Here is a 17,828-nt window from a genome sequence, read left to right on the forward strand (position 1 = left end):
GGCACGTTATACCACACTAGGGAGGAAACGGGAGGTTCAGGAGGGCAGGGTGTGGCAGGGATCCGTTTCAAAATTTAATTTTGGCTTGTACAAACCTTGGTAAAAGCTGCAAAAGATCGATCAACCACTTTCTGAGCTATTGTCTTAACAAACAAAGCATCTGTTGGGGTGGCGGTGTCTGGGGAATACCATGTGTAATACACCTTGTGAAGATTTATATGTAAAACAAAATATTTTTTGATTCTATCACACATATAGAAATTATCCATCCATCCATTTTCCAAACCGCTTATCCTATTGGGTCGCGGGGGGTCCGGAGCCTATCCCAGAATCAATGGGCACGAGGCAGGGAACAACCCAGGATGGGGGGCCAGCCCATCGCAGGGCACACTCACACACCATCCACTCACACACACACACCTACGGGCAATTCAGCAACTCCAATTAGCCCCAGCATGTTTTTGGACTGTGGGGGGAAACCGGAGTACCCAGAGGAAACCCCACAACGACATGGGGAGAACATGCAAACTCCACAGACATGTGACCCAGGCGGAGACACGAACCCGGGTCCCAGAGGTGTGAGGCGACAGTGCTAACCACTGCACCACCATGCCGCCCCTTATAGAAATTATTCTAGGTTTAAATAGTAATTTAGCTGAGTAACTAGGCTGAAATTCTAGATAGTTGCAATTTTAAGAATTATTACTATTATTCACAGCTTTTAAGCATGCAGTTGGATGACGGATGGATGGATATTCAGCCACCAGAAATGCCAATTGTTGTTAAGAGGATCAAAGTCTGCAAAGTAGTATGCAGGGTTTAAGGCCAGAACACAGCATACTCTCCGACAGAAAGCATAAAGTTCACTGGGGGAATTTCTGTGGCCACTGCCTGAACAGCATGTGTGGAGAATGTTTATGAGGGTCGAGCCATGCAGAGCTGCTGGCCCTGGCATGTAATGATGAATCACAAATCAGTTAAAAATCGGTGCAAATGCATGAAGATTTAAACCGGCTGATGTGGAAAATGAATCACTATTGTAGGAGTACTTCACAGTACTTTAACAGAAAAACTGGTGTAATATTACATTTGATTTCACAATGTGAGTTTGACGTCAGATGTCACTGCGTATCACGTCGACATCGTACGTCAGTTTTTGGTTTTGAGCGAACGCGAGATGATGAATGAATTTGAAACTGAGGACGGCACAGTGGTTAGTGCTGGCTTCGGTCCAGGGCCCTTTCTGTGTGGAGTTCGCATGCTCTCCCCGTTTTCGCCGGGGACTCCAGGTTCCTCCCACGGTCCAAAAGCATGCAGGATAGGTTGACTGGTGAGTCTAAATTGGCCCTGTAGTTGTGTGAGTGTGTGCGACCTGCGGTGTGTAGGTGACTGCCTGGGCTTGGTTCCTGTCTGCGCCCCTTGTTCCCGGGATAGGCTCCGGTCTCCCCCGCGATCCCAGTTGGGATTAAGTGGTTTCAGAAAATGGATGGATGGACGCACTGCCCGATCTTCAATTGGCGGTGTGGCAGCATATTAGCTTTCCGGTAATCACAAACGAGGAGGAAACAGCGAGAAAAGCACAGACAAGACATAAACTGCATGCAAACATTGTAATAGACTGATAACATACACAAACAGGTCCACTGGCACCACCGTGAGCTGAGTGAAGATTATTAAAAGGGCAAAGCACGCTAAAAAGCTGCACATGCAAACCTTAGCTTATTTATTTGATTTATTTTTTTTTATTTACTTATTTTGATTTGGGATTTTTTTCAACAGTATTTTATTCAAATTCAGTTGCACTGTTCACAACAGTGTCAACAGTTCAGAAAGATAAATATAAGAATATTTTTGAATATATTTGTCTGCAGCTCATTCTGCAAAAAATGAGAAAATTGAACTCAGAATCGTGAATCGTATCAAATGGTGAGTTGAATGTATCGTTACATCCCTAGTTCTTACAGTAGTACTATGGTATGGTGGAGCCACATGACAGGAAGGCAGTACATTGCGAAGTCTGTTAAGAACATCATTCGCACTGAACTGCCCTCCATTGACCAGCTGTACTTTAACTGCCACAGTAACAAGGTTCAGTCTATAATCCAGGACTCTGACCACCATCCACAAACACTGACTAGCAGATTCATGAACAGCTTCATTCGCCAAACAATTCAAACCTGCAGCTTTTGCATCCCCTGTAACAGTCATTTCCACGGCAGCTGCACTGTACAGCTGTTACTGCACTTTATCCACCACTGACCACGTATCATCCAGTTTTGTCCTGCTTTGTATCGCACTGTTTCTGCACCATGTTGTCTTGTACTCCCTTGTGTTGTTATGCACCATCTGTGTTGTTCTGAGCAGTGCCATGATGCAATATTACAAAAAGATCTTGAGGAAATGCAGAGTTCTGGAGGAGATTCTCACAGATCATGGCATGTGTTTATACTGAAGAAACTGTACAAATTGCTAGACATAAAACACAGGACTGGCAACTGTGGTACGTTTTAACACCTTGATAAAAAACTTAAAATCCATAGTAAGTAGGACAACCTCATAGAACCTTTACTAGTCATTGTTCAGAAGATTAACACGGATTAAAAACCATTACTATGAAAGCACGCTAATCAGTTAAGTTGATTATGTGGAGAGAGAGAAAAAAAACTGTCTTTGAAAAAGATCAACCATAGAACGAAGCTGCAGCATTGACACCCCCTAGTGGTGATTTGAAGATAGTTCTGTCTGTAGCAGCTAAGCAGTAGATTTGGCGTCAGGTGCCATGACAAACTCAGTGCTGCTCGGTTTGAACGGCAGAAGCACAAAAATAAAGGGGGCATCTACTGCACGCCCCCCACCCTTGAAAATGGTACAAATTATCATGCAACAGTTTTCTTAAGTAAGTCTTTTTGGGCGTCTGCAGAAACCTCCACGATGCGATTGCCCTGATTAAGAAGTGCGCAGCGGATACAATTTGGGATGCATCGTTCATCCGATTTATTAATATATAATTATTAGTATGTCTATATTATTTTAGGAACGTTACTTGACGAATATTTTTCATTGAGATTGATTCCCCGTTTAAAATTTTGGTGACACTTCATATTTTTTAAGAGAGACAGACAATTTGACGCATGCAATTTGCAGAAATATGTTGTGCCGCTATAAAGTACACAGGCAGCATGACAAACATAAGTACTCACTGAAGCCACGACATACGCCCGGCTGGCCCCAGCGGTACCCCTAAGAAGAAGGCTTTTTTCACAACCCACGACCATCACGAGGGCAAAAAAAACTGAATAGCCTAGAATTTAGTTAATTACAAGGCACATATTTATTGGAGCAAGAGCTCTAACATAAAACTACCTTGTAATTATAAAGTATTATGGCTGTGAACAATGTACAAACAGGCACAGAAAGTAAAATACTCCAAAAATGCAAAGAACCTAAATATTTTTGTTTCCACCGATTCACTCTTGATGTGTTAGGAGTCACAGTTCAGTAGCCTATTCTTCAGTATCTGCATTTAAGACCACCAACTGCTCTTTCTCCTCCTTCGCTCGTCGGCTCAGAGTATTGGACTTGGTAAGTAATGTTGCCCTTTTGGTTCCAGCAGCACTCTCTGCTTCCTCTGCCATGTGCTCAGCATCCTTTTGTAAACTCTCACATACACTTTCCAGTGAGACTCTCTTCCTCTTGAGTTCCTCAAGTTTTCTTTTTTGCTTTTCGCTCATCTTTCACCTTTGGTCAGAGGCGCTTTGGTTGCTCCCCCACACACTCTGACATGGTCGCATATAAGCCTCTGTGCAACAACTGTTTCCTCTGATAAGTTGCAGGTCTCCACCTCTATTCGTTCCACTTCGGCTTGCCCATAGGACAGCAGCAGCAAGTTCTTGCAGAACATCCAGAGGTCAGGATAAGGCCCACTAACTTTTTGATGTAAAAAGACATCAACTTTGGATGGTGCTGAAGGAATGAAGGATATAAAATCCAAGCCTTTTGCCTCATTGTGCAGGTGATTATCAGACTGCTGGGATATTGCATCACCTGTAATTACATTAATTACAGTAGATTAGATGCAGATCAACAATGTCAATACACAGAATCACATGTAGAATAGGAAAGTGATTTATAACCCAATTTTCCTATGATACCATAAATGTGCAATCATTTTAATTTAATCTTGAGATATCTCTAGGCTCATCAAAGAAAATATAACTGGGCTGATGCTTCTTTTCAAACACCAAGAGTCGGTCTTCTAAATACTGCTAAAATCTACGTGTTAACACTATTCAGTTCAGGGACGGATTATGGGTTGTGTGGGCCCCTGGGTAAAACGTTCGCGAGGCCCCCCCCCACCACCACCACCTGCACCACCACCACAACCACCACAAGTCAAGGGCCCTTGGCAGCCAAACACCCTCCCTATAGGGTCAGGGGACCTTGTAGGCAGAGGATCAAAGAATGTAGGCCCTCTAAAATAGACAAACGAAAATACATTGCTGATAAGCGTTGCAAATTGTTTTGGGCTTGGGGCCCACGGGCCCCCTGCACCCCAAGGGCCCCTGGGCAGCGGCCCCGCTAACCCGGTTTGTAATCCGTCCCTGATTCAGTTAGATGTGAAAAAAGAAAAGCATAATTTAAAAATAATATTCTGAACTATCCTATTCTTATCCTATGATTTACCAGCAGATATCCTGCCTGCCAACCGATTCTCCTGCGCAAACTTCTGCATGAGATTTCTCCTTTTCTGCTGGCAGTTATTGTCACGATCGGGTACGGGTGAAGCGGCGATCGTGCGGGCAAGCAGGCAAGCAGGAAGCAGGAATACGGGGCAAACGGGAGTTTAATACGAGGACAGGGACCGGGAAACAGCTCACGCTTACGAACATCAGACATTAATGACAGACAAAGCAAACTGGGGAGACCAGGACTTAAATACACAGAACAAGGCAGCAGGAAACAAGACACGACTGGGCAGGATCAGGAAATCACACGTGGGTAATTAGGGGGCGTGGCACACACGAGGAGCGGACGAGCCGGGCATGACAGTTATCTGGCTGGTGTGCATTTTGTTTGGGTCCAAGCACGTCATCTCATGTACAATCGAGTACTTCAGAGGGCATTTATCCAAGGCCTTTTTGCACATTTTTGAGAGCACAATCTGGCAATTTTTTTTAATCTGAAGGACACCAAGGTCACTTCCACTGCCTTTGGCTCCTGACTGTCTCTGACAAAAAGATGGTTTGTCAAATTTCCAGAATCTTTCTGCACACTCAGCCCAAGGTTAACACTACCTCAGCTGTACATATCAAACCAGCTCAAACTCCATGTTATTCACATATTTTTTACTTCACAATTGTTTGATACATTTGTATGTAAAGATACCAGTGAATTCACAGAAGTCCCACCTTGATGACAGCCATTCCTATATCCACTTCCTTTGGACTGAGCCAGAGTTTTTGCCTGTACAACAGCTGTACATGTTGCTACACAACACTTAAACATTCTATTTCCTCAATGAACTATTTTTTTTGCAGCAAAAGCCATGAAGCAGCAATAAAATCTTTAAAATATGCTTACCAATAAATATGGTTCTCCCATTTAAACACATGTAAAGATAAACCATGGATATTTAAAAATCATGGGTTCGTTAATGAGTTTAAATGTTATTGAATGGCTTACCTTAAACTTCTCCAGTAAGTCTTCAGCGGTGGAGTGGCTCATGTACTGTGATCCCAGAACCAGGACTGCACTCGAGAGCCATTCTCATAATTCACCCAATACCTGACATGCACATCCAGTTGTTTTCTTTTGATGGTCCTGTTCATACTTACGTCAAACATGACAACGAAGCTCCCTTTTAATATATGGAGCGAGTCCAAATCGCGCAAGAAAAGCGGTTTTATCTTTACCACAAGTGACCCTGCGAGTCAGGGAACATCACCCTGGAGACGGTGTGAATGTCATCATTGGACGTATAGGAGTGATGTCGGCAAACCGTTTGCAAAGCCCATAGCACTTCTGCTTTCAGTGTGGGTTGAGGAGGATGTACTGAAGGCATTATTTGTCATGGGATCCGGAGACAATGCCAAAACGGGTGTAGGCCTATCTTTAGAGGTTGTACTTATCTCCACTGAATAAACATTTGAGGAAAATTTTTAGGTTAAAATCTGGGCTTATTCTATACTGAACAAAAATATAAACGCAACACTCTTGTTTCTGCTCCCATTTTTCATGAGATGGACTTAAAGACCTACAATTCATTCCAGATACACAATATTACCATTTCTCTCAAACATTTCTCACAAATCAGTCTAAATGTGTGATAGTGAGCACTTCTGCTTTGCTGAGATAATCCATCCCACCTCACAGGTGTGCCACATCAAGATGCTGATCTGACATCATGGGTAGTGCACAGGTGTACCTTATACTGCCCACAATAAAAGGCCACCCTGGAATGTGCAGTTTTTTGCTTTATTGGGGGTCTGGGGACTCAGAACCGGTCAGTATCTGGTGTGACCACCATTTGCCTCATGCAATGCAACACATCTTCTTCGCATAGAGTTTATCAGATTGTCAATTGTGGCCTGTGGAATGTTGGTCCACTCCTCTTCAATGGCTGTGCGAAGTTGTTGGATATTAGTGGGAACTGGTACACGCTGTCGTATACGCCGGTCAAGCACATCCCAAACATGCTCAACGGGTGACATGTCCGGTGAGTATGCTGGCCATGCAAGAACTGGGACATTTTCAGCTTCCAAGAACTGTGTACAGATCCTTGCAACATGGGGCCGTGCATTATCTGTCTGAGTGGCTGGTCTCAGACGATCTTGGAGGTGAACCTGCTGGATGTGGAGGTCCTGGGCTGGTGTGGTTACACGTGGTCTGCGGTTGTGAGGCCGGTTGGATGTACTGCCATATTCTCTGAAACGCCTTTGGAGACGGCTTATGGTTGAGAAATGAACATTCAATGCACGAGCAACAGATCTGGTTGACATTCCTGCTGTCAGCATGCCAATTGCACGCTCCCTCAATGCTTGTGGCATCTGTGGCATTTTGCTGTGAGACAAAACTGCACATTCCAGGGTGGCCTTTTATTGTGGGCAGTATAAGGTACACCTGTGCACTACCCATGATGTCAGATCAGCATCTTGATGTGGCACACCTGTGAGGTGGGATGGATTATCTCAGCAAAGCAGAAGTGCTCACTATCACACATTTAGACTGATTTGTGAGAAATGTTTGAGAGAAATGGTAATATTGTGTATCTGGAATGAATTGTAGATCTTTAAGTCCATCTCATGAAAAATGGGAGCAAAAACAAAAGTGTTGCGTTTATATTTTTGTTCAGTGTACATTGATTTACAGAATCAAATTTAAAAAACAAAGATACACTGATTTTATACAGATTACTAACTTTTGGGGATCACAATACAAATCTAAATATTTTAGACAAGTTACTTATCTGCTAGAGAGAGATGGAATACCGCTTTTGTCAAATTGACAGGTCGGGTCAAAGGTCACGTTCAAAAGTTCAGTGGGCGGAGCTTATGTTGTAGTGGGTTGAGCTTGGTTGTGTAACTGACGCAATAGCATATGGATTTAATTATTTATTTAAATATTTTTTTTTGTCTTCTTCCCCGGGGGGTTGGTTGTGTAACTGCTGCAATGGTATTTGTATTTAATTATTTATTTATTATTTTAAATGATTGTGGCTTAGGGGGCCTGGGTTGGTTGTGTTAGTGCTGCAATGGTATTTGGATTTAATTATTTATTATTTTAAATGCTTATTTTAAATGTTTATTATTATAAAATGATATTGAGGAGAGTGCTTATGAGTGTGTATTATTTTAAAAATGATATTGATGAGAGTGCTTATGAGCGTGTGTTATTTGAATAAGTTATTATTATTATTATTTTGTGGTGCGCGGGCGGGAGTGAGCGTGGCTGGGTTACCTGATGGAGCGCGAGCGTACGGTGTGCGGTAGCGTGGTAAGGTCCCCGGGCTTCGGAGAATCAGCAAAGGACTTATTCACATACTGGTGCGGTAGCGCGGAAAGGTCCGCACGGCTTTGGATAATCCTCGGAGAGAGCGATGCGGGAGAGCTGAGAGGCGTGCTGCTGCGCGAGTCTGAGAGAAACTGTGAGAGACTGTGGGATAAAATGGTAAAGTTGGAGCAAAGAATGAGAGGAGGAGGTGCAGGGTCTATCGTCCAATAAAAACGCTCGGCGCTAGTTTTGACCGTGTGTTTTTTCCTCACGCAAGCGTTTGTATCACATCGGCGTATGGCGCCAATTTGTAAAGGTCATAAGTCGAGACATACATCGAGTCTGTCAATTTGTCCGCCAGTAAATTCTGCAGGGCCGTGCCACCTGGCCATCGAGGCGCCCCCCTACCCGGCCACGCGGGCCATACATCGAGTCTGACACTTTTCCCCTCCAGTAAATTCTGTTTAAAGTTTTGTTTTCACATACGTCCCAAATTACAGATAATTTTCTTACACAGGCACGAGTAGCATCATCAAGGCCGTACCACCTGGTCATACATCAAGTCTGACAATTTCCCCGCCAGTAAATTCTGTTTATAGTTTTGTTTGTCATACATGACCGTGCAGATATGGGGTGACAGAGACAATTAAATTGTATTACGTCGAGCGGGGGGCCTTTTCCTCCTCCTAGAGGCATCATCTTCATCCGTACCACGCCCCCACGAGCAGGCCGTGTAGAATATAGGGAGCTTCGCGCTGCAGGGCCAACTCTATCTTTTCAAAAAATACAGACATGTCTGGGACTTCCGAAATGAAAGATTCAACCTCACCTTCTAAGACTCAACAGGAGCAGGAGGCCGTTATGCAGCCTCCGGGGGCTCCCAGGAAGATTCATACGGCACGTAGACGGGTACCTATGATGCGACCGTCGGAAGACCCGAGGGCTATCTGGGAGCTGCCCAACGGGAATAAACTGGTCTGCCTCTTTGACAACGTTGCGGAGGAACTGCGCGTCTTTCAGGTCACCGGAGACGGCCCAGACCCCCCGAAAGACGACCCGTATCTGGTGACTTTTTCCGAAACGGAATGGGGAAACTTGAAGACTGTCGTTACCCCGATGATGGAGGAGAGCACCGACCCCGACCTTGAGGTCGAGACTGGAAGAATGGAGATGCACTATAGAGATGCTCGTAAACAGCGTACCAGCATTATGAAGTGGGACGCGACCGGGGAGCTGGACAAGAGAATGGTGAATATATGGCAGTGGCCTAAATGCGACTGTTTTGGCCTGAGAATACCGTTTGTGATTTGGATGCAGATGATTCAAGAAAAGTCTGGTTACTACCAAGCGATGTTTAAGGAGAGTCGGGGGCGTAAGCAGATGCAAGAGATGACAAACCCTACGCCGTAAGGACCCCCCTCACCCCCTCACCCGCCGTCGCTATATAAAGTGGACTCTGTTACAACCCCTTTTCACAAACATCATGGCAGCAGCAGGAGCAGCAGCAAATTATAGCGACGGTGAAAGCGGGGACAATGAGGCTCCAGCAGCAACCCTGACCTCTGATCCCGGGGAGCTCCTTCCAACCCCCCCATCATCACCGGCCTCTGATCCTGGAGAGGACCCTCCGACGCCTGAGATCTGCACGCTTCTCTCCAGACCGGCTCTCTGCCGTGGGATGCTGACTTGTATTAAGGCTATGATAGTGGGCCTTTTAACCTCAGTCATCAGGAAGCATCAAGAGAGAAACTGCTACGGTTGTGAAGTGGATCACCCCAGTCAGAGACAACACCCTTGTTTGTTTCCCCCAGGTAGAAATTACTTTTACATACACTTTGACTCTGTGTTGCGTGACCTCTGGACCGATCGGCTGACACCCGCCTTGACCCACGTTCTATCGACCCTGGGCATCCGAGCGGCCGCCGGCAGGTTGGAGGGGGCAGTGGAAGCTATCCTGTACGATCTGCGTGAGGCCCGCAACGGCATGGTGGAAATCACTCGACTGGAACAAGATCTGTTTGAGCAGAACCCAGCGTTTAAGCAGATCCTGGAAGAAGAATTTCTGACTCGTTGGGAGGCCCGAGACTAAAACAAAAAGCATCTTGTGATGGGGAACGGTATCAGCAGACCCTTACGGCGGTTTATGTTAAATGTTTTTTTAGAAAAAGTTAGTCCACTATTGTTGCGTGCTATTGATAAAAGCGATTGTCGGGATGATTATGCTTGTTGCTGCTTTCATAGAGTGTTATTTGAGATTTCTCAAGTCGGAGAAAATTATCAGCGGGGGATGGATTTACTTACTCAACTGATGTCAGAGGGAGAAAGACATTCCCCCGAAAGTCTCATACGCGCTTGTCTATCTTGTATTCCTGACAATGAATTTGACTGTAATCACATTTTTGTATTTTACGCTTTAATAGTAGATGTAGTCACCTCTAAATTTCATGATAAGCAGCCTATCGATGTTAATCAGATGCTTTCTACTCTACATACATGTATCGTTGAAAAAGCCACTATATCCACTTTACTGCATGTGACATCGCTAATCTACCTCAACAACTGTCACGGCTGTAACTAAATGTATACCTGCATTTTGAAAATGTAACCTTCACAAATTGTATACCAGCTTTTTTAAAATATATATATATATCTTTCACTAATTGCAAAAATAAAAAAAAATTTAAACTTGAATACCATTGTAATAGTCTTTGTAAATAATGGGTAAAAATGCTGAGCAGGGTGGCCGAGTGGTTAAGGCGTTGGACTTAAGATCCAATGGACGTATGTCCGCGTGGGTTCGATCCCCACCCCAGCTAAACTCTTTTGTAAAATAATAATAATTAAAAAACAAACTACACAATATGGGTTAAATGTAGAAAAAACACACAAAAATTTCACTGATGTTCACTCAGTCTCTTACCTCAACAACTGTCACGGCTGTAACTAAATGTATACCTGCATTTTGAAAATGTAACCTTCACAAATTGTATACCAGCTTTTTTAAAATATATATATATATATCTTTCACTAATTGCAAAAATAAAAAAAAAATAAAACTTGAATACCGTTGTAATAGTCTTTGTAAATAACAGGTAAAAAATGCTGAGCAGGGTGGCCGAGTGGTTAAGGCGTTGGACTTAAGATCCAATGGACGTATGTCCGCGTGGGTTCGATCCCCACCCCAGCTAAACTCTTTTGTAAAATAATAATAATTAAAAAACAAACTACACAATATGGGTTAAATGTAGAAAAAACACACAAAAATTTCACTGATGTTCACTCAGTCTCCTAACAACCCCCCCATCCACAGTCAGCTATAAAACGCCGCACCCCCGCTCTCCCCCCACTCAGTGTGTGAAAAGCATGTCTGTTGCCAAGACTACAGCTCGCGTCTTGAGCAGTTCGTACTATGACCCCAGCCAACCGGGGTCATACGGAGGTGTCTCCAGACTGCAGAGAGCCGTGCAGCAAGATACGGGGAAAAAAGTGGCTGCTGATGACATCAGAGACTGGCTGTCTATGCAAGACAGTTATACTTTACATAAACCGGTTAAAAAGAATTTCCCCAGGAACAGAGTGTTTGTTCCGAGAGCCATGTATCAGTGGCAGGCCGATTTATGCGACATGCAAGGGCTGGCCACGTACAACGACGGGTTAAAATACCTCCTTACGGTGATTGATGTTTTTTCTAAAAAAGCCTATGCTCGCGCGTTAAGAAACAAGACTGGGGCGGCTGTAACCCAGGCCTTTGATTCTATTTTAACCGAGGGGGGCGTCCCCCTCAAGCTACAGACGGATGCCGGTAAGGAGTTTTTAAATGGGACTTTTCAGAAACTTTTAAAAACTCATAAAATCACCCATTTCACTACGGCTAGTGAACTTAAAGCTTCCATCGTAGAGAGATTTAATCGAACGTTAAAAGAGAGGATGTACAGGTACTTTACGGCTAAAAACACCCGGCGATATGTGGACGTGTTGGACGATCTAATAAAGGGGTACAACCAGTCATTTCACAGCGCTATTAAAATGAAACCTGCCGAGGTCAGGCCCGATAATGCTCATCTAGTATTTGATAATCTATACGGTCCCCTGAAGAAAAAAAGCACACGGCCACGTTTTAAGTTTAACATAGGGGACACTGTGAGAGTCTCCAAGCACAGTCAGATATTTGACAAAAAGTACGAGCAGACATTTACGGACGAGTACTTTGTCATATGCGAACGTGTACCCAGATCCCCACCGGTATATAAATTGAGGGACGTGAGCGGTGAAATACTCGAGGGAACATTCTATGAAGCGGAGCTGCAGAAAGTCAAAATATCTCCGAGACGCGCGTTCAAGGTCGAGAAGGTTATAGGCTCAAAGACCGACAGAAAGGGGAAAAAGTGGATTTTAGTACATTGGCAGGGTTGGCCCTCGAGGTTCGATTCGTGGATACCGCGGTCGGACTTGATACAGGTTTAATTTTTTAAAAAAGAGAAAAAAAAAGAAAAAAAAAGAAAATGGACGCCCGCCCCTCTTTTTACCTCACGCTACCGTCAAACTCTTGTCTCTCCATCTTCCCCGATAACCAGAGTTCGGATTACACCGTGATGCTCTCGCGACCTATAGAGCTACGGGGGCCTTACGAAGTAGCTCTGGCTGAAATCATGTATTGTTACACGTGGCGAAATGTTACACACCCGGATAATACTTTTGAATTGCGGGATACGGAGGCGGAGGCAAAGAGAGCGGCCGATCCTTTAGTGGACCTACCTTACCTTTTTCCTCGGAAAATTAAAGTGGGCTATTATGAATCTCTGAAACAGATTGTGACAGAAATCAACGCTACGTTAAAAAAATTAGGTACCGAAGTTTCCTTCTCATACAGCGAGATTACACGAAGGGTTAATATGACGGGAAACCATAAATACAAGATCCAATTTAAACCTACTCTGGCCTACATGCTGGGCTTTGAGCCGGGTCAGTGGTATAACCTAGGAGGAGGTAGCGGGTCGACCTCACCCTACCCGGGCGACATTCACGCGGGATTCTACAATATGTACGTCTACTGTAACATCGTGGAACCGCAGCACGTGGGGGAATTTGTAGTCCCGCTCCTCAGAACCGTTAAAATAGACGGTGCGTTCGGCGACGTAGTCACTTTGCCGTTCCACAAGCTGCAGTACGTACCGGTGAACAAGCAGAGCCTACATAATTTGCATATCGAGATAAAGAACGATCAGAATACTCTGATTAATTTCTCCTACGGAAAAACGATCGTCAAACTGCACTTTCGCCCCGTTTAAAAAAAAAAGAAAACAATGGCTTACCACAATCCACAGAGATTTATTACGTATTACACCAGTCAGGCGGGACATGGGCTCCCCGGTTTTGCGGGGAGCCCCGTGATGTACGGGCGTGGGTTGGGGTCCATGCTCAGTAGGGCTTTTAGATTCGTTTTACCCTTTCTTAAGCGTGGGGTCGATATAGCGAAACCTCATTTGAAATCGGCGGTCAAAGGAATAGGATCGGATCTAGTCAGCTCTGTAGTCAGCGGCCGTTTTACAAACACAGGTGACCCCAAGCAGGAAGGGTCGGGTCTGCTATTCCTCTCTCGGAGGAGGAGGAGGGGGAGTAGAACGAGAGCCCAAGCACCTCTAGCCCTGCTGCAAGGTCATAAAAAAAAAAAGAAAAATAAATCTGGCAGAGGCGTCAGGATTCCCAAGTCTCCATCCGCCAAGAGAAACAGGAAACCCCCCGGGGACATATTTTAAGAGAGAGAAAACGCAGCGTAAACAAGAATGGCTCTAGCTCACCGGCTCTCGGCTGAATGTACCAAATCTGAATTGGACCTGTTTGCGGCCCCTATGACGCAATTATCCATAGATCAGACCAATTATGTAGAAATCAACCCATTAAATTCCATTACCGATCAGGATGTTTTGGATTTCCTAATACCGGGGTCGGGCAATTTCTATGTGGACCTCAACTCTACACTGCTATATCTAAGGCTCAAGATCGTTAGGGCCGATGGAGCCCCCCTGCTTGACGCCGACCCCTGCGGTATTATACAGTACCCGCTAAACGGCATATTCTCCCAGCTGGATGTGAGTCTGAACGACGTCCTGATCAGTTCTTCGTCGGCCACGCACCCCTATAGGTCAGTCATAGAGACCCTGCTCAATTTTTCTACGGATACGCTAGAGAGTCAGTTTTCGGCAGGGCTCTGGTACAAAGACGTCGGGGGCGACTTGGATAGCGTGGACGTCTCAGCGCAGGGCCCCAACGTGGGGTTACAGAAGCGAGCCGCCTTCTGTAGAAACTCTCAGGAGTTTTCTCTGATGGGTCCTATACACGCCGATATTTTTTTCAGCGAACGAATGCTGTTAAACAACGTGGATATACGCTTAAAGTTTGTAAAGGCTAAAAGCGACTTTAGTCTCATGTGTAGAAATGACACCGATTACGAGCTGAAAATACTGAGGGCCAGCCTGTTTGTGAAAAAAGTGGAGGTCTCCCCGGCGGTGTCACTGGGTCACTCGGCCGCTCTCATGAAAGCAAACGCCCTGTACCCTATAAGCAGGGTAGTCGTTAAAAATTATACGCTGCCCGCACAATCGCGGGTTTGCCCGCAGGACAACCTCTTCCTGGGCAACTTACCGCGCTACATCGTTTTGGGGATCGTGGACCACGCCGCGTTCGTGGGCACGCGAAACAGAAACCCGTTCAGGTTTCAGCATTGTGACCTGGAATTTCTGAGCCTCTCAGTCAACGGGCGACACATACCCAGCAAACCGTTCCAGCCCGATTTTAGAGCGAGGCAGTCGGTCAGAGAGTTTTACAACCTTTTCCTGGCTACAAACAGGCATTTAAAGGATTCGCCCTTATGCATCAACCGCGAGGATTTTGAAAACGGATACTCGCTATTTGCTCTCAATCTCTCCCGAGACGACGAGCTGGACGGCGGTGCCCTGTCACCCGCCATCAGCGGCACGTGCCGTCTGGATTTAAGGTTCAGAGCCCCACTACCTCGAACCATGAGTCTCATCGTCTACGCCTGCTTCGACAGCGTGATTGAAATAAACGCCAAGAGACAGGTTCTGGTGGACTTTTAATCATCATCATCATGAACACTCACCAGCTGGAATGCGTTTTACGGCCCCTGCTGGGGGATGCTTTTGGAGGCGTGTGGCCTAGCGATTTATTACCCACCCGCATAGAGACCAGGCCCGCTTTTCTGGTCGCAAACACGCATGACCAGAATAGAGAGGGTGAACACTGGATCGGGATAATTTTGGAGCCCCAAGAGGGCAAAGCCTCCTTCTTTGATTCTTACGGTTATCCCCCCGATTCCCCTTACTACCCAAAGAGTTTTATGAGCTTCTTGGGGAGGCACGCTACCGAAATAAGGTATAATACGCGTCAAGTTCAACATGACTTTTCTTCCACGTGCGGGGCCCACGTCGCCTTTTTCCTCTACCGGCGCTTCATGGGACTTTCATTTCAAGAGACTATGATGTTGTACTCTGACGACTTGAGGAAAAACGACGCTCTAGTATCCGAGTTTATCAAGAAATATCACAAGTGTATTAGCCGTGTTAATGCCGATAAACTTTCAAAGCCGCAAAATGTATGTTCGTTAAAACTATTTAAAGATTGTTATGCTTGTTAGATTCATGTTGGGGAAAAAATAAAAACGTGACACCCTTTATTCAATAAATTTTACATTTTATTAACCGACGCGTTTTAATTCTTTTTCACACACGTATATAAAACACTTAATCGTTGTAATCTATCCACGGAGCATAAGGAGTACCCTTTAAAGGCCATAAACGATATTCTGGGGATGAATCGCGCGGTGTGTGAGGGGTTCCCTCAAGCGGTGGTGGTGAGTCGTCAACAATACGTTTTCTACGTCTCCCGAGGTTCTGTTTCACAGGAGGGGAGGAGGGAGGCGGGGGATCCCTTCCGCCGTAATCTTTAAGATGACTTAGGGCTTTCCTGGCTTGGATGTTACCCACGCTCGTGAGGGGGATGTTTAATTCTGATATCACGTTTAAAAAGGGTTCCCAGCCTTTAGGATATCCGCCGGCGTGGGATTTAGGCTGCGATAAAGTTTTCATCAAATCTAAAATATGGGAACCTTTAATGGGTCTATCTCTGATGATGAGTTCACCCGACTGGGTCCAACGTACAGCCCCGTCGGAATCGAGCAGTTTATGCAAGATGTACCCCACGTTCTTTCTAGCCCTAGGCGCCACTTGCTGGATAACTTCCTGTACAGATTTGTCCCCAGTCGCGCCGCCGCCGTCAGGCTGTCTCCCCTCCTCCTCCTCCTCGTCCGTTTTTTCTTTCCGCTCTGTAAGGACAATTTCTCGCCCCTGATTTTCCTCTTTTCGGGCTAGATTCAGATACCTCTGTAGCAATTGGTTGTATCTCTTCACTTTTTCATCCAGATGCATAGCCGGCTGATTTATTAAACCCTGCATCTGGTGTTCGAGTTCACCCAGGGCCGATTCCCCGATGGTATGCGGGGTCGCCCTCTGGGTCAGCGTACGCAGTTGCTGGGGGCTGAGCATAAACATTTTCTTGACTTGGCTCATGTTGCTGGAAAAGGCTAGTTAGCCGTCTTACCGGCAAACAGGCTTGTAACGAATGGCAGAGCCACTGATAAGAGCGGTAATAAGAATCCTCCTTTTTGAAGAATTGCCACGCGTTTCCTAGCGACGCTGTTTTTCTTACATGCGAAAAGTTTAATCAATCTTTTCTGTTTCTTGAGTTTGGTAAATTGAGCTACGGTTAAAGGTATGCGACCTCTTATGAGATTGAGACAGATTTCGGAGAGAGCCAAAATTATGTCGTTAGATGGGTCAGCCGTAAGAATCTTTTTACGTTTCACCCCCCTCGTCCTCTGTAAAACTTTAAGGGTCGGCAGGTGTTTCCTGAGATGTTCGGACATAGCTTAGTAGTGATAAATCAATGGCTCGCCGGTAGAAAGACGATGGGTAACGACCCCGGTAATAATCCGGTCCTGAGTCGGAACTCTTCTGGGCACGTGGCTCTCAAATCGACCAATAAATAGCCGTGCGCGGGCCCTGTGGCCTCATGGTAGGCATCTAGAAAAAACTTTTTCTGCCAAGGAAACATTTGCTGAGCTAAAACTTTGATTTGCATTCTGTCTCGCACATTCTTAAACAGACAATAATAAGTCGTATTTAGGGCTATAGTCCTGCTGTACTTGCCCTGGTGAAATACGTTCTGCACCAGGTAGATGACCGAGATTTGACGGTGATGTCTGAACCTCGTGAAAGCTTCTGCCACGAGTTTGTTTTCGGACGCGCTGTCCATCAAATCATCGATGATTATCAAGGAGCCTGAGGGGAAGCGCTCCTCGTCCTCCCAGCTTTTGGGAAGCCCTTGTATAAATTCAATTTCGCTGATCCGATCGCGTAGTTCATCATAAAGCGGCTGATGGGAAGCGAAACACCACACAATTTTTTTAACGGGGCCCCCTATGAAACAGTGACTCTGATTTAAAAGCATTTCTTTAGTGAAATAGGTTTTCCCCGAAGAACTTGCCCCTGCGATTATAGCCGTAAACGGGAGTTCTAAACGGTGATCAAAGTCGACCTCTCTCACGCCGCTACCCATCATTTTGCAAAAAAAAAAAAAACACACTGACGAAACGGTAAATACTGCCCTAATCTTTTAAATCTTTCCGACGACACACACACACACACACACACACACACACACACACACACACACACACACACACACACACACACACACACACACACACGTGCAAACCACTGCTGGAGGGGTGTCAGCTTTCACAGACACAGAGTGCATGGGTA

General features: G+C 45.4%; 2 non-coding genes across 2 annotated transcripts; both read left to right on the forward strand.

Annotated features, from left to right (window-relative positions):
• Nucleotides 1-10,722: 10,722 nt before the first annotated feature.
• Nucleotides 10,723-10,805, forward strand: trnal-uaa (transfer RNA leucine (anticodon UAA)). Its single transcript has one exon. It is a non-coding gene; the product is annotated as a tRNA-Leu (tRNA).
• Nucleotides 10,806-11,094: 289 nt separating this feature from the next.
• On the forward strand, nt 11,095-11,177 carry trnal-uaa (transfer RNA leucine (anticodon UAA)). The gene has a single exon. It is a non-coding gene; the product is annotated as a tRNA-Leu (tRNA).
• Nucleotides 11,178-17,828: the final 6,651 nt, after the last annotated feature.

Source organism: Brienomyrus brachyistius, unplaced genomic scaffold, assembly GCF_023856365.1.
Source record: "Brienomyrus brachyistius isolate T26 unplaced genomic scaffold, BBRACH_0.4 scaffold134, whole genome shotgun sequence".
NCBI lineage: Eukaryota > Metazoa > Chordata > Actinopteri > Osteoglossiformes > Mormyridae > Brienomyrus > Brienomyrus brachyistius.